The following is a 26,889-nucleotide window of genomic DNA, read 5'->3' as shown; positions in this document are numbered from 1 at the left end:
CCCTTTGATCTGATAATAAGCATCTGCTGGATGTACCCACGGTGAAACATATGCGAATGGAAGAGAATAGATCAAGAGTGTTTTGGGGTTATCTGTGACTTGTGTCTGTTATGCTGGAAAAGCAGTATTGTTAAGATTTGTTTTAGTGTGTTTGTGATGCCTGGTTAGTGCGTTATAGAAACTGTATACACTGTAAAACTACCATTATAGGGGGAAAAAACACAGGGTACCAACTTACTCTTAAAGATGTCACAGTTAAGTAGACATTTGATAATATGACAATTTACAGATAATTTCTTTTAAAAGCATTTCAGATCAGAACGGCAATCATTTACAAGGTGTCAGTAGCGGACAAAGTGAGAATCCAGACATTGCATGAGCAAGTTTTTGGAGCAAAGGCAATAGTGACTGTGTAAAATCTGAAGAACGGGAAGCTCAGCACTGTGAAAAAAATTAGTGACTGCAAAATTGTGTCATATCGTAAATTTTTAGCTCCAATGCTTTTATTGCGCAAAAATCGCTAGGTAATAATGCTAAAATGTTGGTAACATCAACATAGCTTAAGATAATTAAATTTTGTCTAACAGTAATATGGAAATAAGATGATTAACTAAGTACATAACATTTCTTGCTGAAATTCAAATCGACTTCTAAGAAAACATCAAAAATATGCAGGGGGTTACTTGAAATGCAAGTCATTCAATATTAAACCCAGAATAATCTTTCAGAGTGTAGCGCTGCTTATTATACTCTAAAATAACCAAACATGTTTTATACACTGACTGCATGATCAATACTTGTGCAAAAATATTGATAGTGTTGTAGAATTTTCACTCACAGTACTGGGAAAGGAGACAGAATGATCTTGTCAGTCTTAAATTTTTCCAATTCCAAGTTGAGGATATCCAAGTTATTCATAAAAACTAGAAAAAAGTCAACAGATTAAGTTTACAGTTTAGGATAATAGACCAAAGCAAAAAAATATATAATATAGAAATAACAAAGAGTCACTTCTGAGGACATCAACACAATATGCAGAACAACTTAGGTTTCTCTGAAACTCCAGTGTCTAGTGGAACTCTGCACTGCTTAAAGGACAAGAAACTTTGGAGTAAATATTGATCTTGAGATGTTCCTGCCTGCTTAAACCCCGATCAGTGGATGTCCCAGGATATTGAGTGACACCCACACAGGGCCACTGACTATTCCCTCTAATCACCATAGCACTGGGTGGTCCATGGGCAGAGACAGGCAGGATTTGGCACCCCCCGCTGGCAGGACTGTAGGTGGAGGACTCCCACACTGCTTAGAGAGAACAGAGATCTCTGATCACTGAATGTTAGCTCTGATCATTGCAGCAGTCTCCAGTTAGTGACAGAGTGGTTCAGGATGGAGTTGGGGCTGAGCGAAACGTTATCCTGGCACAGCTAATATTCACTACCGGCACCTGGATACATCTCTGGCGCACGTAGCAGGTGCACATCAAGTGGCTTTCTACCCGTGTAGGTCAATGGCTGGAGGTAAGGTCTCAGACCCAAAATGGACATGTGCCAATTTTGATTTTTCCGCACGTCCATTTTTGGCAAAAATTTAAAAAGGCCTTTTTTTACAGGCACGCTGAAAGATGAATCTGCTTGCACCCAAAACACACGTCTACACTACCGCAGTTCATATTTCAGCGCACTCTAGTAAAAGGACCCCTTAACCTTCCATTGCCCTGGGTACAACAGTAGAACAAAGTACTACTTAGATTGTGAGCCCACTAGGGACAGATCCAGTACCTGTGAAATGAAACTTTAAACCACTTAGGTTTAAGCAGTATATAAATATCTGAATGAATGAATTTACACACATAACTGGCATGTATTTATTTATTATTAAGACTGAGCTTCTAATCTTCCCACCTAAACCAACCTCTCCTCTTCCCCCATTCTCTATTTCTGTGGATAACACTCTCATCCTTCCTGTCTCATCAGCTCCTAACCTTGGGGTCATATTGACTCCTCCCTCTCCTCTGAACATATTCAGCAGACTGCTAAAACCTGTTGTTTCTTTCCTCAGAGTGTGTATGTTTGAGAGAGTGTATGTGAGATGTGACTGTGTGTGAGAGAGAGAGTGAATGTGTGAGTGTGTGTGAGAGAGAGAGTGAGTCTGGGTGCGAGTGTGTCTGTGAGAGAGTGTGTGTGTGTGTGCAAGTGCGTATGTGAGACACAGTGTGAGAAACCCTGATCCACGCTCTTATCACCTCTCGCAACTTGCTTCTCACAGGTCTCCCACTTAGCCATCTTTCTCCTCTTCAATCTGTTCAAAATTCTGCTGCATGACTTATATTCCGCCAGTGTCGCTATGCTCATATTAGCCCTCTCCTCAAGTCACTTCACTGGCTCCATATCCGTTTCCACATACAGTTCAAACTCCTCTTATTGACCTATAAGTGCATTCACTCTGCAGCTTCTCAGTACCTCTCCACTCTCACCTCTCCCTACACTGCTCCCCGGGAACTCCGTTCACTGGGTAATCTATCTTATCTGCACCCTTCTCCTCCACCACTAACTCCAGACTCTGTTCCTTTTATCTTGCTGCAACATATGCCTGGAATAGACTTCCTGAGCCGGTACGTCAAGCTCCATCTCTGGCAGTCTTCAAATCTAGGCTAAAAGCCCACCTTTTTGATGCTGCTTTTAACTCCTAACCCTTACTCACTTGTTCAGAACCATTATTTTATCATCCTCACTTTAATATTCCCTTATCTCTTGTTTGTCCTGTTTGTCTGTTCTAATTAGATTGTAAGTTCAGTCGAGCGGGGACTGTCTGTTATATGTTCAGTGTACAGCTCTGTGTATGTCTAGTAGCATTATAGAAATGACCAATAAAAAAGTCCCGTTTCTGACACCAATGAAACGGGCGCTAGCAAGGTTTTCTTCAGAGTGTGTATGTTTGAGAGAGTGTATGTGAGAGTGACTGTGTGTGTGAGAGAGAGTGAATGTGCGAGTGTGTGTGAGAGAGAGAGTGAGTCTGGGTGCGAGTGTGTCTGTGAGAGAGTGTGTGTGTGTGCAAGTGCGTATGTGAGACACAGTGTGAGAGAGAGAGTGTGTTTCATACAGATACAGTGTGTGCGAGAGAGAGAGAGAGAGAGAGAGAGAGAGAGTGTGTGAGACACAGACTGTCTGTGAGACTGAGTGTATGAGACCGAGAGAGTGTGAGTGACTGTGTGACACATAGCGAGTGAATGTGATACAGTGTCAGACATAGAGTTTGTGAGAGACAGTGTGTGAGAGTGAGAGAGAGAAAGACATTGACTATGAGAGAGAGAGTGTGTGTGTGTGACAGAGATACCTCCCCCCCCCTCTCCGGTGTCAGGCCCCCCTCCATCCCTCTCTTTGGTGTCAGCCCCCCCCCCCCTCTCTGGTGTCTGAGCGTTACTGTGCAGGACGCTGAGCTGTGGCTGTGCTTCAAGGAACTGACCAATCCTATTTAATAGAATGCACCTCCAACATTCTGAAGCCGAGAAACCTCGTGTGGTTGGTCACTTCTGCTTGTGACAAACCCTGGAAGTACGTGATGTCAATTCAGGAGATGGATACAGAGAGCAGGAATGCCTCAGCCATGCAGTCAGCTTCACAATGTTAGAGGTGTGTTTTATTATATAGGATAAGAAGTAGTAGTAGTCTTTGGGATTCCGGAATCTTGCTACTTTTTGGGATTCCGGAATCTTGCTACTCTTTGGGATTCTGCATGGAATCTTACTCTTTGACCTTATCCCTTATTTGTCCTGTTTGTCTGTCTTGATTAGATTGCAAGCTCTGTTGAGCAGGGACTGTCTCTTCATGTTCAAGTGTACAGTGCTGCGTACATCTAGTAGCGCTATAGAAATGATAAGTAGTAGTAGTAGAAGGTGGTTTACAGATTATATAATCAAGGAAAAGGACTACAGTATAAAAATTGGAAGAAGCCATTCAACATGTAAAACAAACATCTATGAGTAATGTACATCCTAAGTTATTTTACAATAAAAATTTGTATCTTGGAAATTCTTGGACTATCAGTTTTTTGTTTTTGTTTGTTTTGGTTGTTCCCACTGAGGGGCACTTTTACTAAGTTGCGTAGGTGCCTACGTGTGACCAACACACAGCAATTTGCAATTACCACGACAAGGTTCAAAATTCTTTCACGACAATTTTCAAAAGATAAACCTTGAATTCTCTACCTCGCTACCTCTCCCTCCACTAGTCCGTTCCCCTCTCTCTCCTTCCTCTCATTCCTTTTCCTCCTTTCCTGAAGTTACTATTGAGGAAACTACACTTCTCCTTTCTTCCTCAAAATGTACCACCTGTTCCTCTGATCCCATTCCCACCCACCTTCTTAATGCCATCTCTCCTGCTCTTATTCCTCTTATCTGTCACATTCTCAACCTCTCACTTTCCACTGCGACTGTCCCTGCTGCCTTTAAACATGCTGTGGTCACACCTCTCCTTAAGAAGCCTTCACTTGACCCTACTTGTCCCTCTAATTACTGACCCATATCCCTCCTCCCTTTTCTCTCCAAATTACTTGAGCGTGCTGTTCACCACCACTACCTTGATTTTCTCTCCTCACATGCTATTCTTGACCCACTACAATCTGGTTTTTCGCCCTCTCCACTCAACTGAAACTGCGCTTAATAAGGTCTCCAATGACCTATTATTGGCTAAATCCAGAGGTCTCTATTCCATCCTCATTCTTCTTGATCTTTCCGCCGCTTTTGACACTGTCGATCACAGCATACTCCTCGATAACCTGTCCTTTCCTGGTTCTTTTCCTACCTCTCCCGCCGCACCTTCAGTGTTCACTCTGGTGCAGGGGCTTAGCCAGACACCCAATTTTGGGTGGGCCTGGGCCCAAGATGGGTGGGCAAAAAACTCTGCCTTGTCCAACAAATGATTTGGTCTCTTCCTCTCTCACCTGCATGTCATAGGTTCTCTCAAACATCCCCCCTCCCCTGCATACCTTTTAAATAGCAGCTTTTCACAGGCAGCGAGCAGCAACTAATACACACTGCTCATGTTGGTCCCACAGTCTTCCCTCTGATGCAACTTCCTATTTCCGCATCAGAGGGAAGGCTGTGGGGCTGGTGCGAGTAGTATTTATCAGTAGCTGCTCACTGCAGATGAAGATCTGTTATTTACAAGGTATGCAGGAGGGACAGTTGTTGGGAATTTTGGCTGGTGGACTTGGTGATCCCTGCCAGCCACATCATAGATGTGCTGTTACTGGGTGGGCTTGAGCCCGAGCCCACCCTTGGCTACGCCACTGTTCTGGTGGATCCTCTTCTACTTCTATCCCTCTGCCTGTCGGCGTACCGTAGGGTTCTGTTCTTGGTCCCCTCCTCTTTTCTATCTACACTTCTTCCCTTGGTTCATTAATCTCATCCCATGGCTTTTTCTACTACTACTACTATTTAGCATTTCTATAGCGCTACAAGGCGTACACAGCGCTGCACAAACATAGAAGAAAGACAGTCCCTGCTCAAAGAGCTTACAATCTAATAGACAAAAAAAATAAAGCAAGCAAATCAAATCAATTAATGTGAACGGGAAGGAAGAGAGGAGGGTAGGTGGAGGTGAGTGGTTACAAGTGGTTACGAGTCAAAAGCAATGTTAAAGAGGTGGGCTTTCAGTCTAGATTTAAAGGTGGCCAAGGATAGGGCAAGACGTAGGGGCTCAGGAAGTTTATTCCAGGAATAGGGTGCAGCGAGACAGAAGGACGCGAAGTCTTGAGTTCCATGGAGCGGAGTGCACGGGAAGGGGTGTAGGGAAGGACGAAGTGTGGAGAGATACTGGGGAGCAGCAGAGTGAGTACATTTATAGGTTAGTAGAAGAAGTTTGAACAGGATGCGAAAACGGATAGGGAGCCAGTGAAGGGTCTTGAGGAGAGGGGTAGTATGACTAAAGCGACCCTGGCAGAAGCCGAGACGGGCAGCAGAGTTTTGAACCGACTGGAGAGGGGAGAGGTGACTAAGTGGGAGGCCAGCAAGAAGCAGATTGCAGTAGTCTAAACGAGAGGTGACAAGGGTGTGGATGAGGGTTTTGGTAGAGTGCTCAGAAGAAAGGGGCGGATTTTACAGATGTTGTAAAGAAAGAAACGACAGGTCTTGGCAATCTGCTGGATATGAGCAGAGAAGGAGAGAGAAGAGTCAAAGATGACCCCAAGATTTCGAGCTGAGGAGACAGGGAGAATGAGAGAGCCATCAACAGAAATAGAAAACGGGGGGAGCTGGGAAGGTGAGTTTGGGGGGGGGGAAAATGAGAAGCTCGGTTTTGGTCATATTTAATTTCAGGTGGTGTTGAGACATCCAGACAGCAATGTCAGACAAGCACGCTGAAAGTTTGGTTTGGATGCAAGGTGAGATATCAAGGGTAGAAAGGTAGATTTGGAGTCATCAGCATAGCGATGGTAGACCCTCAGCATAGAGATCAGGTGACCCTCAGGGGAGGAATGCTGGCTTCGGCCTAACCCCTGGTAAGCCTTTCCTCAGCTGAGAGGTGCCCAGCTCTACCACCGGCTGCCTTTCAGGTGCTGTGGAGGACTTGCAGCTCATCTGCATATCCTTACAGCCTTCTCCGGGGTGACACCCAGGTCCACTCCGATCCACTCAGGGCCTCCGCTCTAGGTGCCGCGCACCGGAGCATTTTTCACTTTACATCTAATCTTCTTCCCAGTTGCTAAAGTACCTCAGTCATTTATGGCCCCTATTCACATTCTCTTCCTAGCCCTGTCCCTTCCTAATCTTTTCCCTCACCCCCTACCTCTCTCCGCTACAGGAACTACTACTACTAGTCATTTCTATAATGCTACTAGACCAAAACCGAGCTTCTCATTTTTTCCCCCAAACCCACCTCCCCGCTCCCCCTGTTTTCTATTTCTGTTGATGGCTCTCTCATTCTCCCTGTCTCCTCAGCTCGAAACCTTGGGGTCATCTTTGACTCCTCGCTCTCCTTCTTACTCATATCCAGCAGATTGCCAAGACCTGTCGTTTCTTTACAACATCCGTAAAATCCGCCCCTTTCTTTCCAAGCACTCTACCAGAACCCTCATCCACACCCTTGTCACCTCTCGTTTAGACTACTGCAATCTGCTTCTTGCTGGCCTCCCACTTAGTCACCTCTCCCCTCTCTAGTCGGTTCAAAACTCTGCTGCCTGTCTCGTCTTCCGCCAGGGTCGCTTTACTCATACTACCCCTCTCCTCAGGTCGCTACACTGGCTCCCTATCCGTTTTCGCATCCTGTTCAAACTTCTTCTACTAACCTATAAATGTACTCACTCTGCTGCTCCCCAGTATCTCTCCACTCTCGTCCTTCCCTACACCCCTTCCCATGCACTCCGTTCCATGGATAAATCCTTCTTATCGGTTCCCTTCTCCACTACTGCCAACTCCAGACTTTGCTCCTTCTGTCTCGCTGCACTCTACACCTGGAATAGACTTCCTGAGCCCCTACGTCTTGCCCCATCCTTGACCATCTTTAAATCTAGATTGAAAGCCCAGCTCTTTAACATTGCTTTTGACTTGTAACCACTCACCTCCACCTACCCTCCTCTCCTCTTTCCTCTACACATTAATTGATTTGCTTGCTTTATTTTTTTGTCTATTAGATTGTAAGCTCTTTGAGCAGGGACTGTCTTTCTTCTCCTATGTTTGTGCAGCGCTGCGTATGCTTTGTAGCGCTATAAAAATGCTAAATAGTAGTAGTAGTAGTAGTACCACCCAGCTACAGCATGAACCAAGTGGTAATTTGTTTTTTTAATGGCAATTGTTATTTTACACGTTTAGATGATCACCGCATGGTTAACGCGTGAGACCTTACCGGTAAGTCAATGGGTGGCGGTAAGGTCTCAGACCCAAAATGGATGTGCGCCAATTTTTATTTTGCCCAATGCCCATTTTTGGCAAAAAATTAAAAATGGCCTTTTTTACAGGTGCGCTGAAAATGGATCTGCATGAATTTCTTTCTTTCTTTCTTTCTTCTTCTTTCTTTCTTTAATACTTACAGTCTTCCACTTTTTTCGCATCACATTCACCTTTCACAGGAGCAGATAAAGCAAACAGACCCAAGAAAATGGCCAAACTCCACATTTTCAACATCTTTGGTTTTAGTTTCTGGACACTGCAGCAGCCTGTTGGAGATAAGGGGGGGGGGGGGGAACCTATCAAAAATGTATTAAGCTAACATCATAGGATTGCCAGCTGGTTCCAGATTTTCATAACAACCTCATCTAGAATATTAACAGGGAAAAGAGAGCTACAAGTATATACTGGTAACGGAGTAAAACCAGGATTGGTAACTCTTTGTGATAGTGATGGAGAGAAACCAAAATATAGACATGTGGATTGGGCAAACATCAGAATGAGCATTATTATTTGTTAAGGACTGCCTATGATTTTTCCATATCCTTTTTTTTTCTTTTGCAATCAGGAGCCCTGGGTGTCAGCCGCCCTCAGCTACGGCACTGCTCTGTTCTGTGGATAAATCTCTCTTATCTGTCCCCTTCTCCTCTACTGCTAATTCCAGACTCCGTTCCTTTTATCTCGCTGCACCTCATGCCTGGAATAGACTTCCTGAGCCTGTACGTCTAGCCCCGCCTTTGGCCATTTTCTAATCCAGGCTAAAAGCCCACCTCTTTAACGCTGCTTTTGACTCCTAATCACTACTCACTTGCCCTGTACACTTTTATCCCCACCTGTTATTTCTCTTACCTCTTAGTTAGTTCTGTCTGTTTGCCTGTCCTATTAGATTGTAAGCTCTTTGAGCAGGGACTGTCTTTTCATGTATGGTGTACAGTGCTGCTTATGCCTTGCAGCGCTATAGAAGTGATAAGTAGTAGTAGCAGAGGCGTGTCTGGGGTTGGAGGATAGGCATGCCTGCGCTAATCGGGTAACACAGGCACATTAACATATGCTACCTGATTACCGCAAGAGTCCTTACTGCCTCCTAAATAAGTGGCGACATGGACTCCTGATGGTAATGGCTACATGTTAATGTGGAAATTAGCATGTGACCATTACAAAAATGTTTTAAAAACCCAAATCGGTAATTTAACTGCCACACTAAGGGGTCGTTTTACAAAGACATGCTGAAAAATGGCTTGCAGTAGTGTAGGCATGGGTTTTGGGCACATGCCAATCCACTTTTTAGCGCACCTGTAAAAAAGGCCTTTTTTGCCTCGCGTCCATTTTGGGTCTGAAACCTTACCGCCAGCCTTGACCTAGCGGTAAGAATCCGGGCGTAGGTAATATTTTTCAGACACTCCTAATAGACGCGCACCAATAATGAAATTACCGCAAGAGCCACGAGGCAGTCAGGTGGTAACTCCATTTTGGCGCACACTGGATGGCGTAGATGCTTACGCAGCTTAGTAAAAGGGCCCCTAAAAGTGTCCGCAGCGCTGGGCACTTTTTAGCATGGCTTAGTAAAAAGACCCCTTAGTTCACAAAATTTTGATTTCTAACTTTACGTGACCATCTGAATTGACCCCAAAGTGGAAATAGTGGGCACTCTTTCCTAAAAGTGAAAGCGCCACTGACACACGAACCACACGCAGAAAGCATTGTGCACATACAAACTAGTACAGGAACTCAGAGAAAGTGTGTGCCCTCATTCTGAAATATTGTGAACAATGATGAGAAACTGGCAGAATGACAAAATGGCCAGAAAAGCCTGAAAAATACGAATATTTCCTCAAAAGTCACGTAAAATGATATGAAACATTATGGGGGGTCTTTACTAAGGCACTCTCATGTTTTTGACACGCGCTAAAATTGGGCGTGCGCTAAACGTTAGAGACACCCATAGGAATGCATTGCTGTCTCTAATGTTTAGCCAGCACCTATTTTTAGTGCATGCTAAAAACATGAGCACGCCTTAGTAAAAGACCTCCAAATATTTTAGCTGCCCCTTCTTAGTACCAAGTACGTCAGAAGACACAAGAATTTTGAAACTTTTGAAAGGGATTAAAGAGATGAATTATAAATAGAAAATCTAAAACATTTATTTTCACAATCTCATTTCATTCTAGTTTTAGCAGATTCATTAAAACAGTATTTGAACATAGCCGATGCCAAGTACAGCCATCAATAAACTGTTTGGCTCAAATATTTGGAGCAAAATGTTCTGCATCTTCTCTCTCTTTCTATCAGGTGCCAAGATCTCTGAGTTCTTGAACATCCCATCCCTAAAGGCGATGACTGAAAATTTACAAAAGTGAATTATTTTTTCAGATCTGCAAAGGATAGCTCTGATATCTACCTTATAACTGCCAAATAATGTCCTCACCACCTTGCAAAGCCCCCTGCATCAAAGCAGCTTCTTTCATACATACCTCTATCAATGTTTGCTCACTGAGGGATGAATTCTGCGTACCAATCTCAATTTGGTGTTTAAGGTTCCCTGCAGGGCTTTTTATACTTTAGCAAGACTGATGAAACCAGGAAGCTTGAAACAAAATGGTCTAGGCTTGCTCAGGTTCAGATTCATCAAATGTAAATAGTGAGGATACAGTACTGAGAAAACTCTGTGCAACTATTAATTAACTTTGGATGCCACGTCAATGCAATATCACTCTCAATTGCGTACTGTAATCCTTTTTGTCCTCTATGTGGGGCAGACAACCTTCACAGCTCTGTCCTCCTGGGCTAGAGCTTCTCTCTTTCACATAATCCAAAAGTCAACACCAAACTTCCTTCAAAAATCCACAGTCTTTAATTTAGAGACAGTTTACATAAACCTCTCAGCAGTCCAAAATATAGCTTACAGTTCATTGTATAGTTCTCCTTGAGAAGAAAAAAAAAGGCTTTCAGACCTTTCCTTCATCAGACACAGTTGAAGTCTCTTTAAGCATAGTCCATACACAAAAAAAAAAAAAAACAGCCAAGAAAAAGAAAAATCACCTGCTCAGAGGCGTAGCCAGGTTTTGATCTCAGGGGGAGCAGACTTTTATAAAATAGGTGCCGGTTGGTGTCAGCTGCACAGCGGTGTGTGTGTTGTTGCTCAGGGGCTGTAGCGGGCACTGATTAATACAGGTTGGCTCTGTTGCGTCCTGCCTACAAGGAAACAGTAAGTTACATCAAGAGGCAGGACGCAGAAGAGATCCCTGGACTGGCCAGAGCAGGCAACCTGTCTTCTTACTACAAAGTAAAAATATTCAAATCGTGACCATCACCTCAGGAATAACACACACATTCCTTCCACTGCTAGACACCTTGTTTAAATCAGATGGGCGTCTGTGTGGTGATTCTACAGGATGTGAAGAACACTAGTCCTGAGCATTTTTATTTTAGGTGACAAGGGCCACCAAAGGCGGCCCTTGCCCCAGAGCCTACTTTCAAATAGGGCTAGACATTTTGTGAAATAACGCAAACCCCTGCAAAAGACACCTTATATATATATAGCACTGTCTGTTCATAGCTGGGTTAGGGCTGTTATAGTGTGGTAAGTTTTGTGTTCTAGGGTAGTGTTTCCCAAGTTGGTCCTGGGACCCCCTTGCCAGTCAGGTTTTCAGGCTATCCACAATGAATCTGCATGACAAAGATTTGCATGTAATGGAGGCAGTATATACAAATCAATGTCATGCATATTTATTGTGGATAGCCTGAAAACCTGACTGGCAAGGGGGTCCAGGACCAACTTGGGAAACACTACCCTAGAACACAAAACTTACCACACTATAACAGCCCTAACCCACCTATGAACAGACAGTGCTATATATATTACACTGGGCTCTACAGCACCAGTTAACCTACTATTGGGAAACTGGAACAAACTGCACTGTTACACATTCCTACACAGATGCTATGTGCTAGCAGAATCCTTCACCTCAGGCACACATGCAGAACATGGACAAACCCTCATCTATATAACATAAGAGTAATCATACTGGGTCAGACCAATGGTCCATCTAGCCGAGTATCCTGTTTCCAACAGTGGCCAGCAACCCAGGTCAGAAGCACCTGGCAGAAACCCAAACTGTGACAATATTCCAATCAAATACAGAATAGGGAGCCATAAAAAAACCCAAAACAAAAGAAACCACCAACAAGAAGAAAAATTGAAATAGAGAACCCTCTCCTCTCTGCCCAATGAAGCCAGAATCTATAAATAGTGCAATACTGATAAAAAAAAAAACAAAAAAGAACAAATGCATTTTCTCCTGTACTTTGAAAAATAAAAAATACAAAAAATGTACATTTTACAAAGCAGGTACATCTCAGTCCGTACAAAGTATTAAATAAAAATATTTTTCTACCTTTGTTGTCTGGGAATTTGGCTGGTCCCAGTCTTTTTTTCCATGTTCCATGAGTCAGCCTTACAAATTCTTTTCCAGGTTGGCCTTCCATTTTTCTCACCTCTTGTCGTTTTCTTTTCCTTCTCACATCTGTTTGGTACTGATCTTTCGTTTTATGTCTCCACTATCAAATAGCTGTGTATAAATAGAGCTGCCGAGTGATCCAGAAAATGCACTCGGACCCCTGCAGGGTTGCGAATTTGAAGGTATCGAAGATCTCCTTCCCCCCTTTCCAGTAGTACCCCTGTGTCCCTACCCCCCCCCCTTTTCAGTAGTGCCCCTGTGTCCCCATTTCTTCTTTCTCCAGCACTGCCTCATTGTGTTTCAATGCCTCTACCCTCTCCCTGTCCAGTATTGACTCTGTGTCCTCTCATCTCTGTCCAGATTACAATTCCTCTCTCTCCCCATGTTAACCTTTTTCCCTGTCTCTTTCAGCAGCTCCCCAGCGTTTCATTTGGAGGGGCTGGTTATAGGGACACTCTAGCATGTGTTATATTTGTGCAAGAGATTTTTTTTCTACTGGTCAAGGCCACTAAAACAGACATCATGTTATGAGAATCAGGTGCTCAACATTCAGAGTTTCTCTCTATTTGTTATTACATTTATACCCTGCATTAAACATGAATTAGGTTGAAACAAAACAGAATAATCCATTTGTGTACCTAAAAGGTGAACTACAAAACAGATGAAAATGTGATTTCATATGCCCCAATGAAAGGAGAGTTTAATTCTACTTCCATTTAATTTCAATATATTCTACCTTCCCATGGCAGATTACAACAACAGTTAAGATGATGAACCCATCAGAAAACAGGATATCCTCACTGAAATCTGGATATCTGTATTGTATAGAAGCACAGTGAAGAAAAAACAAACTATAGAGTTATAATTGCAGTTTCTACCAGCTACAATAATTTTGAGCTCTTTTAGTGATATTCAATGTTACTACATCTACATTTCTCATCCAACTTTTAAGGCACTGCCTATCCAACTGAAACAACTTTTTTTATTTATTTAGATTTACTCACACCTTTTTCAGTAGTAGCTCAAGGTGAGTTACATTCAGGTACTCTGGATATTTCTCTGTCCTAGGAGGGCTCATAATCTAAGTTTGTACCTGAGGCAATGGAGACGCCTATAGTGATATTGTAGGCATGTACATGGTTAACGCGCGTACATGGGTAGCACATGTTAAAAATGCTAACGTGCCTTTAACGCTGCTTAGTAAGCAGGACCCTACGTTCAAAATAACTAAGGGGAAAATGCCTCAGAAAGGCTGTAGTAATACTGCACCCTATGGACTGGTCTGTGCTATGCCGTTTAAAACAATACTCATTCAGACCACGTTCTATCATCGGCCAGAAAAGCCCCTTAATCCTATCAATTTTTATTCACAATTTTTATTTTTCATTCTTTATAAAAAAAAATAGTGCACTTTCCATCACGCTCAACCTTTAAAGAGTACTCAATTTCACCACCAGGATTCGAGTGGTAAGTCTGCGTTGGGCTTACCACCGCTCTGTAATAGGGACCATAACTTTCCAATGAAACCTTTTCCTTTCATTCAGCACTGAAGGATAATCACAAATCTATTTTCTCGTCCCACTCAGGCACACTTTCTAGTCACAGATTTTGAGAAATAAATCAGCTTTTGCCAACAGATTGGGAATTCTCTTGAGCACAGCAAAAAAGTTGTAGAGAGACTGACTCTCCTAGTTACATTTGTTTTCATACAGGATAAAGAAGCACTTTGGGGAGTGTTTTTTTTCAATCATCTAATCTGAATGTTCTGGGAGGTATAATCTCTTTGTTCCCAGATATATGTATAAGGACACAGAATAGAAGAAAACAGTAGGATTGCAGCAACATGCTTAAGACAAGATTCAATCTGCACAGACATCACATGAAAATAGCCTGGTGCCAGTCAAGCCCCCACCCCTGTGGGCCAACACTTTACAAGAGCAGAACACTGCACCAGTGATTTCACAGTAGAATACTGAAAGGTATTTTAAAACAATACAGGAAACGTAAGACCTTTGAAATAAGAATGATTGAATATTTTAACACCCAACAGACAGGACTTAACAAGGATCTGGGTTTTCTAACCCATTATAAACCATAAAGTTGTATTTCTCTGTTTATTACCCTCCTCTCACCTACCAACACCCATCCTGTTAGAATATCAATGAAATGCTTTGATATCCCCATGCATACCCCCACCCTCCCTACTCTGTCAGACTGTCAAAGTAATGCTTTGATGTTTCTCTTCTATATACTATCTGCTAACACATTTGCTTATCTCCGATCTGACGAAGAAGGGCAACCTTCGGAAAGCTAAATCAAGAAATGTATTATGTCCAATAAAAAAGTATCATCTTATTTTCTTTTCCATGTTTTATTTTGTTTGATTTCTATTTAGTCCTTAAAGGCAAAATTTCAGTTAAAATACCATGTACTACTACCAGTTCTTCCTCTTGAAGTTAAAGTTGTTGCCAGCTAGACTATTTTGATTGCTTAGGTATATCAGTATTAGGCGGTATTTGATTTTTGACTGAGTTGGTCTTACCCAATATTATTTAAACAGTTTCTACTGAAGTCCTGCTTCCTTTGGCATTTCCTAGTATCTTGTCCCACCCCTACGTGGATTTAAGGACTTTAGTTAGATAAATTTTCCTCATTTTAATGCTTATATTTTGAAAAATTTCAATGTATTATCTCACATATCCTGTTTAAAGCATCTTTGATGTAATTATATGTGAAAAATATAGGTGAATCATCTAACAGATGATTCCATTCTAAGATCTATAGGAATCTACTACTACTTATCAATTCTATAGCGCTACCAGACTGTACGCAGTACTGTACACTTGAACATGAAGAAACAGTCCCTGCTTGAGAGAGAGCTTACAATCTAATCAGGACAGACAACAGACAAATAAGAGCTAAGGGAATATTAAAGTGAGGATGATAAAATAAGGGTTCTGAACAAATGAATAAGGGTTAGGAGATAAAGCAGCATCAGAAAGGTGGGCCTTTTAGCCTAGATTTGAAGACGGCCAGAGATGGAGCTTGACGTACCGGCTCAGGAAGTCTATTCCAGGTATATGGTGCAGCAAGATAAAGGAACGGAAGTCTGAGTTAGCAGTGGAGGAGAAAAGTGCAGAGTGGAGTGGCCTAGTGGTTAGGGTGGTGGACTTTGGTCCTGGGGAACTAAGGAACTGAGTTTGATTCCCACTTCAGGCTCAGGCAGCTCCTGTGACTCTGGGCAAGTCACTTAACCCTCCATTGCCCCATGTAAGTCGCATTGAGCCTGCCATGAGTGGGAAAACGCGGGGTACAAATGTAACAAAAAAAAAAAGAGAGAGATTTATCCAGTGAACGGAGTTCCCAGGGAGGAGTGTAGGGAGAGATTAGAATGGAGAGGTACTGAGGAGGTACAGAGTGAATGTACTTGTAAGTCAATAAGAGGATTTGACTGTATGTGGAAATGGAGAGGGAGCCAGTGAAGTTACTTGAGGAGAGGGCTAATATGAACATAGTGACACTGGCAGAATATAATTCGTACAGCAGAATTTGAACAGATTGAAGAGGAGAGAGATGGCTATGTGGGAGACCTGTGAGAAGCAAGTTGCAATACTCTAAGCGAGAGGCGACAAGAGTGTGAATAAAGGTTCTGGTAGTGTGCTCAGAAAGGAAAGGGCAATTTTGGTGATATTATAGAGAAAGAAATCACATTCTAAGAGTGGGTGCAAGGCAACTTAATACCACAGAGTGCAAGGAGTCAAGTCAAAGTCTACAGATGGAGGCACATGCTAAAGATTTGTGTTAAGAGGAATGAAGTTAGTAGAGAGGAACAAATGGAATAAGCTGCATGGCGCAGTTTGGAAAGGAGCTGAGGGGGACTACTTCCTCTGCTGTCCTCTGGACTACCAGAAATCACAAATGGGTAAGTCCCAAGGATGGGGAAAAGGGTTTCCTTGGACACGTTTTGTTTTGAATTAGGGGAGGAATTTATTGAGAAGATCTGGAGGTGTTGAGGGTTCAGATCAGAGGGTGTAAGGGAGTAATCTGAATGAGAGGGGAGATGGCAATGGGGGTAGGGGGAGGTGATGACCTGTGACATTAGGACTGTGGCTGCATGTGATGTGTCTATGTGCTGTTACTTAGGTCCTGGGAAAAAGACAAAGGCAGTGACAAGAAACGGCGAATCAGCTCCAGCCTCAAAAGGGAGTTGCATAACAGAATTACCCTGTGAACCTCCAGTAGTCTCTGGAGAGAAAGGCAGAAAAGGAAAACCACCTGAGTTCCAAAGACAGGCCCACTACCTCCTCCATTTCAAGCAATGGACAATTATTCCTCTCCAGTCCAGATCTAGGGTGGGCTTAAAGGAGGAGCCCACTGCCCAAGAAGGGGAAGCAAGGACAGAGCACATCAGTGGTTCGCAATCCTGGTCCTAGAAGCAGCCTAGCCAGTCAGTTTTTAGGATATCCACAATGAATGTTCATGATATAGGTTTGCAATGCCCTGCCTCCACTACATACAAATCCCTCTCGTGAATATTCATTGTGGATATCTGAAAACCTAACTGGCTGGGGTTGCCTCCAGGTCCAGATTTGGGAACACTGGACCACAGTCTTCCTGCTGGGAGGCCAAATGGAAGGAAGCTGACCGGAGCCTGAAGGTAGTAAATTATCCTTTCTTTTTTCCTTTATGGTTTTTACATTTTGAGGAAGTCTGGAGTAGGACTAGGTGACATTATTTCTTGCCTGCATGTAGATGTAGTAGCAATCACAGCTAAGCATGTGGTGATAGGTAGGCAGTCTGGTACAGGCCTGACCCCAACTAAAGGCATTTTCCTTTGGGTATTTCAATTAAAGAAGTTCAAGTTAAAAGACAACTTACTGAAATTTTGTTTATCAATATGGAACTTTTTTCCTTAAACATGTTTAGAACTTGTGTTAAACTCCATAGATAGAAAAGAGGCCAGGGATGGGCTGAGTTCTCTCCAATGTGACCTTGACATAGACTGACCAAAGGGGTTAAGTGAAGGTCACTGAATAGATGCAAGGATATAACCTTTATTTGGAAAAACAGAGATTTTGTGCCTGCAGGAGCCTAAGGATTTACAAAGAGAGGTCTTCACGATCACTCAGCTCACACCAATGGGCTGACGATCCCTTTACACTGCAAAGCTCTTCCCTTTGAGGTGGTGTAATAAATGCAGCCTTGTCATTGGCAGTTGGACAGCTAGCATGTGATACCAACCCACCTTCTAGATATCACCGTGGCCACTCTCCAACCTGCCCACTGTATGCCTACCTCTCACTCTTATCTTACATTAGACAACTAGTGTAGGTTTTTGTATTGCATTGCTAGTTTGACGACATGTAGATGTTGGCTTAGGTATACGTTAATGTCTACTATGTGTACAGCCCAAGCTGGCTGCTTTATACAGCTTAATTACAAGACACCTTTAGATTAGATGCTCTATAGTACCAGAGAGACATGGAATGTGATGCAAGTAATTATTATTTTAATGAAAGAATGAATACAGTACAGGCATTAAGCAATTAGAAAACAATTCTTTCACTGGGGTCCTTTTTACTAAGACACACTAACAGATTTAGCAGGTGCTAAATGATAATATACCTGTTATATTCCTATGGGCATCTTATCATTTAGCGCACACTAATTGTTAACACACAAATAATATGCTAGAGTGCCTTAGTGAACGTTTTAATGATTTTCAGAAGGTAGATGAGAATACAATGCCAGACACAGAAAATATATCTGAAAGGTGATTACAAGATATAATGACCCATTTCTAACTTTGACCTTGTTCCAAAACGGCTTATGAGATTGTGCCAGTAAATATGTGTATTGCAGGTTAAGTGGTGGTTCATCTCTGTCTTCTTCTAATTTGAAAATGGTTTTATTAAGGGGTTTGAATCTTTGGAGTCACAGCCTGATATGGAAGCTGACTCCTAGCAGTAGAATTGCAAGACTACAGCTACTGGATCAATGCTGTCAGTTTGAAACTGGAACCAATGGGTCAGGGTGGAAAGGGGACCACTCAACCACCATCCCACTAGACACCAGAGATAAACCTGGTAAGTCCTGGGGTGACTGAGGGGTCCAGAGGGCAGCAGTTGATGGATTGTGAACAGAGTGGGGGGTTTGGATATGTGATCATGGGGGATTTTTAAGGAGGGATCAGATCAAGGAGCTAGGGGAGAGCGGAACAGTGGGGTTGGGGAACAGGACTTGGACAAAGAATTGGGGAGGGGAGAGGAATTGAAAAGGGAGCCAGGGAGAATTGGCACTGCTCAGATTTTGATTGTCTCAGGCTGCCTGGTTAAGTGCTGGCGTATATTGGAAGCTGACCTGCTCAGTGTTGTGTAAGAGGGTCTGAAGCCTCTTCCCCACTTAAACCAAGTTGAATATCAACCCCTTTATTTTTGATGTGTTAGAGTTTGCAAGTATTTAAAAAGAAAGATGCTTGCTCATGAAATGCCTTTGATTACTGTCCTTAAGCATTTCAGGAAACTTTAAGAAATTAGACACCATTAGCATTACAGAAGTTTGTTTTTCCCTAATATGATTCATTCTTGTTCCTAACCCTATAATTGCACAGTTAGGTAACATAAAAGTAATCAACATTTTGCAGGTTTTCAGCCAGAAAGATTCCTTCCTTCATTCGCTGTTCAGGCTTCTCAACAACCAAGGTCTGGAAGAAATAAAATAAAATGATGAAATGAAGATGATTCAAAAATATATTTTGCTCTATTTGGGAGTCAGATGCAGTTCTATAACGATGTGGCAACAATTCTATAATGGCTTAATAATGTACCTAAACCATTATATACTACTAAGTGAAAGACGAGTTGGCCTACCAAATTTTAGGTGCAATCAATTAAGTAAGATCAATGACTAGCATAACTAAGCATCCCTAGGGGGGCCATTAAACACATGTAACCATAGTATTCCATATACCTAGTGGCTTGAGGTATATATTGAACAGAATAGGTGACAGTATCGATCCTTGTGCTACCCCACAGGGAGGAGCCCATGGTGGCGATGAGTTGCTGCCAAACGTTATGGATTGTTGGCTGTCTAATAGATAGGATCTGAACCAGGCAAGTACTGTTCCATTGATGCCTGTTTCTGTCAGTCGTGTTAGCATGATATAATGATCCACAGTGTCAAAAGCTGCTGAGAAATCTAGCAGTACTAACACCGAAATGAATCCCCTGTCTCAGTTCTGTGAAGATCATCTAGAAGGGATATGAGGACCATTTCTGTTCCATAACCGGGTCTGAAACCAGACTGACATGGATCTAGCCATTTTCTCTCTTCTAGCCAGTCATTAAGTTCAAGATAGACTGACAGTTCTATAAGTTTCCCTAGAAATGGGATGTTGGATACTGGCTGGTAACTTTCAAGTTTGTTTTTCTTTACCAAAGGGTGACTCACTGCCCATTAGAAAGAGAGGTATTCACAATTTTTGTGATGCCTTCCATGAGGCCCATACTTTCCTGCTGCACTATCTTTGATGAGCAAAGGTCAAGGGAGCAGGTAGTTGGTCGAAGGTTGAAGTTCTGTTAGGATTTTGTCAAGGCTCTCCTCTGTCATTGGGTTAAGTGTCTCATCTGTCTCTGTCACTCCTGGTTAACAGATTGGAGACTGGGTGGGATTGCCTGTAAATCCTGGTGGAGACTTTTAATTTTGTTGACAAAGTAGGCAGCAAAATCATGGCAGTTTAGTTTATTCTGGGCAGGCTGGTTCTGTTGTGGGGTTTGCAGTAGGCTGTTTACTGTACTGAACAACTGCTTGGTTGAATTGACAGCCTGTGCAATACATTGAGAAAAATATTGCTTTTGGCTACTGTCAAGGCTTGGCGGTACTTTGTTATGTGCTTCCTCTAGTTTAGCGTGTCTTCATCCAGGCGGGATTTATGCCATCTCCATTCCAGTTTACGTCCTTCGTGTTTAAGGATTCGAGGTTCTGGAGAAAACCAAGGTGAGCGTTTGTGAGTGGAGCATAAAACTGTTTATGGTGGTGCCACTTTCTCTTAGGTCTTGGCTAAGTATGTATTCCAAATGTCAACCTGTTCTGGCACTGTAGTTGTCTTTTCATCCACATGTGGCTAGTCCAAGGCTTCTAGGAAATTCTCATCGGTCAGCTTTTTTTGTCTCTGATCTCCCTCCAAACTCTCGGAGCTGCCATTTGCTTCAGATGTCACTTAGGGAAAATTTAATTAGAAAATAGTCTGACCATGATAGGGGTGTTATTTTACCCTTTCTTGTTTCTATGATTATAACAAAACTCACAATCACATGCATGCTAATGAACCTGATGAGAGAATGGCAACAAAAATTTGGAACACTTACTGTTGACTCCACTGTCTGCGTTCATCTTCGTAAGGGCATTGTGAATGCTAGAGGTAACTGTGTTTGAAAAGGGTAGAGGAGAACAATTCAACTTTTATAACAATTATATAAGAGTTAATGCTGAAAGACCCTTTCTTATTGTCATCAAATGTGAGCAGTATAAAGTGCACAAGAGATGTGGAGTATAAACCACAAATGGGCAAATTTCATTCACTATTTACATAAGGCTATATTGACTAATTTTTAGATGCTACTTTTGTTTTTCTTTACAGTTTACCTCATTCTATCGTAGTGGCCCTTTCAAAGTTAAATGCCAACACAGTAGATTTCATAATGCTACCAAATCTGTTAGTTTCTCTTATTTCTGTTCACATTTCATCATCTGTTCTTCTCGTGGCCAGGCGGGTAGCAATATAGTCTAATCAGTATTTCTCATTCCCTTTATACATGGAGAAGCCGACATTGGACTGCAAGAGTTATATCGGCTAACTCTTGTGATTGGAGCTAAAACTGGTTATTCAATGATGGGCCATTTTCGGTTGACTTGCATTGACTATCCGGTTTATTTTTGGCCAATTTAAGGATAATTGGATAAGTCAATAGTCAGACTTAACAGTTATCTTTAAAACCGGTCAAAGACATCCCAGTTATCACGCAAACAAATATGGTGCTAAACTGGATTTTGACATTGGCGACTAGCAAGTTATATTAGGCAATATAACCGGCTCTCTGCCAGCCACTAACCTGGAGCATTCAGCGGGGGGACATCTGTTTATCTCCATTAATATAGGCGGATAGCTGGATAAATGCTATTTAATCGGGTCAACAGCCATTCTGGCCAGTTAAATAGCATTATATAGCAGGTAGGGGGGGGGAGGGGAGTGATTTCTATGTAGAAGGATTCCACATTGCAATCTGTTTCCTGATGAACTGTTATTTTTTAACATATAACATTATCCTCCCTCCAATTTGACCCACTTTATCATTGCAATAATTTCTATTCTGGAATCACAGTGTTCCACTGGTTATTTTCCTTCCACCAGGTCCTTGAGATGACTAAAGGACAGGGCAACAACATTAGGAGCTGATAAGCTCACTAATACCTTAATTTTCACTGTTCTATGCTCTAATGATTGAAAGTAATTAGAGGAACAAAATTTAGAGCTGGTAATTCTGTGACAAATAATTTAGACTTTTTCATAAACTAACAACTAATGTTGTTTGTTTGTTTGTTTGTTTTTTATGAAATAACACGGGTTTTATCAGTAAACCTACAAATGTTCCTGTATCCCAAGCTTAAATCACCAAGGGATTCTTGTTACTAAGCAGTGTTAGGCACTGATTTTTCTTTTCTTTTTTTTAACTCTTTCAAAAAGTAGATAGGGAACACTCAATGAAGTTGCCTGGAAATACATTAAAAAGAAGAGGAGGAACAAGCTCTGGAACTTATTTTCATAGGAATGTGGTAACAGCAGTTAACGTATTTGGGTTTTAAAAAGGTTTAGACAAGATCCTGGACTAAATTCGATAGTCTGCTATTGAGACAGACTTGCAGAAACCACTGCTATCCCTGGGATTAGTAGCAAGGAATCTTGCTACTCTTTGGGATTCTGCCATCTACTTGTGGCCTGGATTGGCCACTGTAGGAAACAAGATACGAGGCTAAATGGACCATTAGTCTGATCCAATATGGCTATTCTTATGTTCTTATTGTTGGATTATTTGTAGTAAATAATTAGCAGATTTTAGTACACACAGCTTCAGCTTTAGAAATGTTAATTTCTTTCTTCATCTCTCTCACATACACCCCAGAATAATTCACTGCTGAGTCACTTTAAAGTTGAAGTAACAAAAACATCTGTTTACTCACAGTTTGTAGTTAGATTATTATCAGACAGGCTTATATATACATAATACTATACATTTGTATTATCAGCTCTTTCCATGTGCCCAGATGGCAATGGATGCTCACACCACCATAGATCCTCTCAGGTTAGGAGAGATCATGAGCTCCATGTGCTGTGTCTAACCCCCACAGGAAGTTGCATAGCTGTGTGACCTCTCTAAGTAATTCACATCAGAGGTCACAGAGTAATCACAGAGAAATAATATCTGACAGTCAATGCATGTAAAATACAATACATTCCAACAAACCCCTTCTCATGCATAACTGTCATGCAATTATTTATTCATACAAAGTCCAAGCTTTATACGCAGATTCACAAAATGTTCTCTGGGTAACGGTTTGGTCATGATGTCAGCTGTCATCTCACTGGTGTGACAATAGTGTAGACTGATGACCCCTTCTTTCGCCAGCTCTCGCACGTTGTGGTATTTTGTTGCGATGTGCTTGGTGCGTGACTGAACCTTGCCATTCTGTGACAGTCGGATGCAGCTCTGATTATCTTCCATTAACTGGATTGGTCTCTTTTCAGCTATTCCAAAATCCAGCAAAAGTTTTTCAATCCACATCAGTTCTCTGCACGCTTCCGATACGGCCACGTATTCAGCTTCTGTAGAAGACAGACTCACAATACTTTGTTTATGACTGGCCCATGAAATTTGTACATTTCCATACATAAACACATATCCACTTGTGGATTTATAATCAGAATGATCCCCTGCCCAATCTGAATCACAGTAACATATTAGTTTTGGATTACTATTGGCTGAAATCTTTAATTTACAATCAATGGTACCCTTTAAATACCTTACCATCCTTTTAACTGCAGTCCAATCTGATTTGGTAGGTGAGCTGACCCTTCTGCTCAAAATTCCTACTGCATTTGCTATATCAGCCCTGTATGTGGTAGCTAGATATAAAAGCTTACCTATGGCTGATCTATATTGGATGTTATCTGGTAAAGGTTCTCTTACTGTTTTATCCCTCAGAAAATCAGTGATCATGGGAGTGCTTACAACTTGTGCATCTTGCATACCTAAACTTTCAATAAGCTCATTTATTTCTGCTTCTGACTTAGAAGATAAGAACCATCATTTTGTTTCTCAATTTCTATACCAAGATAGTATGACACATTACCAAGTTCTTTTATCTCAACATTGAGGTTTAAATATTTTACAATGTCCTTGTCTTGCTCACTTTTGCTTGCAATGAGCAGATCATCAACAAAAGCTAAAATGTATGCATATTGTCCATTTCTGCACCTAGTGTACAACCATTTATCTGCTTCACCTTGCTTAAATCCTAAATTTGTCAATATTTCATGCAATTTGTCATTCCAACATTTTGCACTTTGCTTTAATCCATAAAGACCTTTGTTTAATTTACACACTAGCTGTTTGTTTTGTATTTATGAAACCTGTTGGCTGTTCCATGTACAAGTCTTCAGTTATATCTCCATGAAGAAACGCTGTTTTCACATCAATGTGGTTGACTTGCATGCCTTTTGAGACTGCAATGCTCAGAAGTGTTCTGATTGTCGTGTGTTTCACTACAGGTGCAAACACTTCATCAAAATCTTCTCCATATTTTTGAAGATATCCCTTTGCCACTAATCTGGCTTTATACCTTTCCACTTTTCCTTGTGCATTCCTTTTTAACTTGAATACCCATTTGCATCCTATAGCTTTCTTGCCAGGAGGTAATTTTGTAAGAATCCAAGTATTATTTTTATCCAATGCATCAATTTCTTCTTGTGCAGCTTTACGCCATTCAGCAGCTTCTTCTGCTGGCATTTTCTCAATCTCATCCCATGTTAAGGGCTCTTGAGCTTCTGCTGACTTTGCTAGGTAAGACAGTCTTGGGGGTGGAACACCTTTGTTTTCCCTGGATGAGCGTCTGACAACAGGTTGGTCTGACCTTTCCGCATCTAAATCTGAGAGTCCTTCTCCAATTGATTCCCCTTCTCCAACTGTACTGTCTCCTGCGATGATCCTTTCTGTGTCTGCTTCCTCTGCCTGTTCCTCGTTAGATACAGATGAGTTGCTTTCAGACATCTGCCTTGGTATGGCATTTATATACACTGGCATGTCTATTATGGTTCTAGTTTCATATTCTGGATGATAAGGCTCATCTGGGATAATCCAGCCTTTATCAACCCTTTTATTTTCATCAAAATATGTAACATGTCTTATGCCAACAATGCCAGTTTTCAGATTCAAAATTCTATATCCTTTGTGTCCTGGAGCATAGCCAACTAAAATGCCCCTGTCTGTTGTGGAATCCAGCTTATGCCTTCTTGCTTTGGTACATGAGCATATGCTGTACTTCCAAATGTTCTTATGTGTGACAGGTTTGGCTTCCTACCATGCCATGTCTCATGTGGTGTGCGCTCAGCGCCTTTAGTTGGCATTCTGTTTTGTAGGTACACTGCTGTGAGAATGGCTTCCCCCCATAGTCTTTTAGGGAGATTGCTATCTGACAGCATACATCTGGTCATTTCCACAAGTGACCTAAATTTTCTCTCTGCAACAGAATTTTGCTCTGGTGTATAAGCTACTGTTGTGATATGCTGAATGCCTTCTTGTTCTAGAAATGTGCGCATGCTTTGTGAAGTGAACTCACCACCATTGTCGGTCTGAAGAACCTTTGGTTTTCTTTCAAATTTATTGCTCACCATGGCTACGTATTTCTTCAGCATGTCTGTGACTTGACTTTTTTCTTTCAGCAAATAGGCCACACAATATCTAGAGAAATCATCCAAGAATATTAGCACAAATCTGTTATTTCCCAATGATGGGATATTAAACGGTCCACATAAGTCACTGTGTATTAAGTCCAGCACTTTATTACTCCTATTTCCTGTGTATGCAGGAAATGAGGGTCTCACACCTTTTTGAGTAACACAGTCTATGCATTTCTCCATTTTACCAGCATCTGCACTTATCTGAATGCCAGTGGCTAGTTGCCCACTGTGAAGATCCTGGATCACCTTACAATCACGATGTCCCAGGCGGCGGTGCCAGATTTCCAGACTACATTTACCATCATTCTTCCTTACTTGCGCCATATGTGAGGCTTCACCTGAAATGCTCAGTTTATAAACATCATTATGCATAAAAGCTTCAGCATACACTTCATCATTTTTAGAGATTGTGCACTTACTGTTTTCAAAATGAATCACAAATCCCTTCTTATCTAATGTAGATACACTAAACATATTGCAAACTGCTTGGGGAATATACAAGACATCACTTACAGGAATTTCTTTAACTTCATTAGACACTTTGCATTTTAAGAATCCAATACCTTTTGCTTGGATCTTAGCAGTCCCTGCGTTTGCAGTATTAAGAATACCTTCTTCTGGACTCATTTCCTGAAAGAAATCCTTACAATTGGTTAAATGGCATGTGCTCCCTGAATCCAAAATCCAAGTACTTTCATTTGAATTATTATTACCATAGTCAAAGATTTTTCTGCCATTAGAAACCCTTGTGTTTATCATTGTCTTTTATACATTTTCTGCTAGGAAAATTCTTTTTTTCCATTGGCTTAGGTGAGCTAGAGGGAGTGTTTTGTGTTTCCTTACACCATTTAGATACATGTCCCTCCTTTCCACATGAGTAGCAAATCAGCTTGCCCTTGGGTGGAGTTTTCCCATAGCTCCGCCTTCCTCTGTTCTTTGCCAAGAAATTTGTTTCATTTCTCTCTGACTTGCTTTGAGAACACATCTCCTCAGAATCATTTATTATGCATTCCTGCCTTAGTTTTGATGTTGTCTGTTCAAAAGATTGCCCTTCAATGGCCTCATTTACAGACCTAAAAACATCAAACTTCTCTGATAGTGAGGTAAAAAGAAATGCTCTTTTCAATGCATCACACATGGGAATTCCAGAAAGTTCTAACTTTTGAAATGAAGACATAAGATGCATAATGTGATCATTACATTTACTTTTATCCCTTAATTTGGTTTCATTCAACTCTGCTAACCAAATTGGTTGCTGCTTTGCATATGTAGTTGCATACATAGTTCTCAGTTTATATAAAATGTCCTTTGGTGTATCTTTTCCCTCCACTAATATGGCTTGTTTCTCTGAGAGAGCTTCCAAAAACATGCACTTCACATAATAGTTTGCATTGTCCCATTCAGCCATATTTTCAGCTGTTCTGTTTTGGTCTAAGCATATATTTAGTTTCTTTGCTCGAAGGAGACATATGAATCTTAGTTCCCATTGCTGATAATTAAATTCAGTTAATTTAGGCACCTTGAGAGAGTGGAAAAAT

The 26,889-nt window shown here is 41.6% G+C and overlaps 1 long non-coding RNA gene across 1 annotated transcript; it reads right to left on the bottom strand.

The window, feature by feature from the left end:
• Positions 1-844: 844 nt before the first annotated feature.
• On the bottom strand, positions 845-10,528 carry LOC115476199. Its single transcript, XR_003943140.1, has 3 exons — positions 10,354-10,528; positions 8,026-8,151; positions 845-923 (listed from the first exon to the last, which is right to left on the bottom strand). It is a non-coding gene; the product is annotated as an uncharacterized LOC115476199 (long non-coding RNA).
• Between the last annotated feature and the right edge of the window lie 16,361 nt (positions 10,529-26,889).

This window comes from Microcaecilia unicolor, chromosome 8 (genome assembly GCF_901765095.1).
Source record: "Microcaecilia unicolor chromosome 8, aMicUni1.1, whole genome shotgun sequence".
In the NCBI taxonomy this organism is placed as follows: Eukaryota; Metazoa; Chordata; class Amphibia; order Gymnophiona; family Siphonopidae; genus Microcaecilia; species Microcaecilia unicolor.
This window is presented reverse-complemented; position numbering and strand designations above follow the sequence as displayed.